At 66.2% G+C, this 296-nt stretch overlaps 1 protein-coding gene across 1 annotated transcript in view; it reads left to right on the top strand.

The window, feature by feature from the left end:
- The window catches only part of HIP1 (huntingtin interacting protein 1), a 22,076-nt gene that overhangs the window by 18,066 nt on the left and 3,714 nt on the right, over positions 1 to 296 (top strand). The window lies entirely within an intron of this gene.

The raw sequence follows: 296 nt of genomic DNA, 5'->3' as shown, positions 1-296 counted from the left end.
GGGTGGCGCACGGGACTCAGCACAGCCTCTCCCCCCTCTACCAGGAGATGCTGAGCAAGGCGCGGGCTGGTGACACTGGGGTCAAACTGGAAGTGAACGAGAGGTGAGCGGTGGTTGGGGCGCTGGGGAGAGCTGGGCAGGCAGGATGGGGTCTCCCTGCCCCACAAGCAAGGCTCAGTGGGGTTTGTCCCACAGGATCCTGGGCTCCTGCACGGGCCTCATGCAGGCCATCCACATCCTGGTCCTGGCCTCCAAGGACCTCCAGAGAGAGATCGTGGAGGGTGGACGGGGGGGCG

The sequence above is a fragment of the Egretta garzetta genome, unplaced genomic scaffold (assembly GCF_000687185.1).
Source record: "Egretta garzetta isolate BGI_Z169 unplaced genomic scaffold, ASM68718v1 scaffold108, whole genome shotgun sequence".
NCBI lineage: Eukaryota > Metazoa > Chordata > Aves > Pelecaniformes > Ardeidae > Egretta > Egretta garzetta.
The sequence above is the reverse complement of the archived record's forward strand: the minus strand, read 5'-3'. Positions and strand labels throughout refer to the sequence as shown.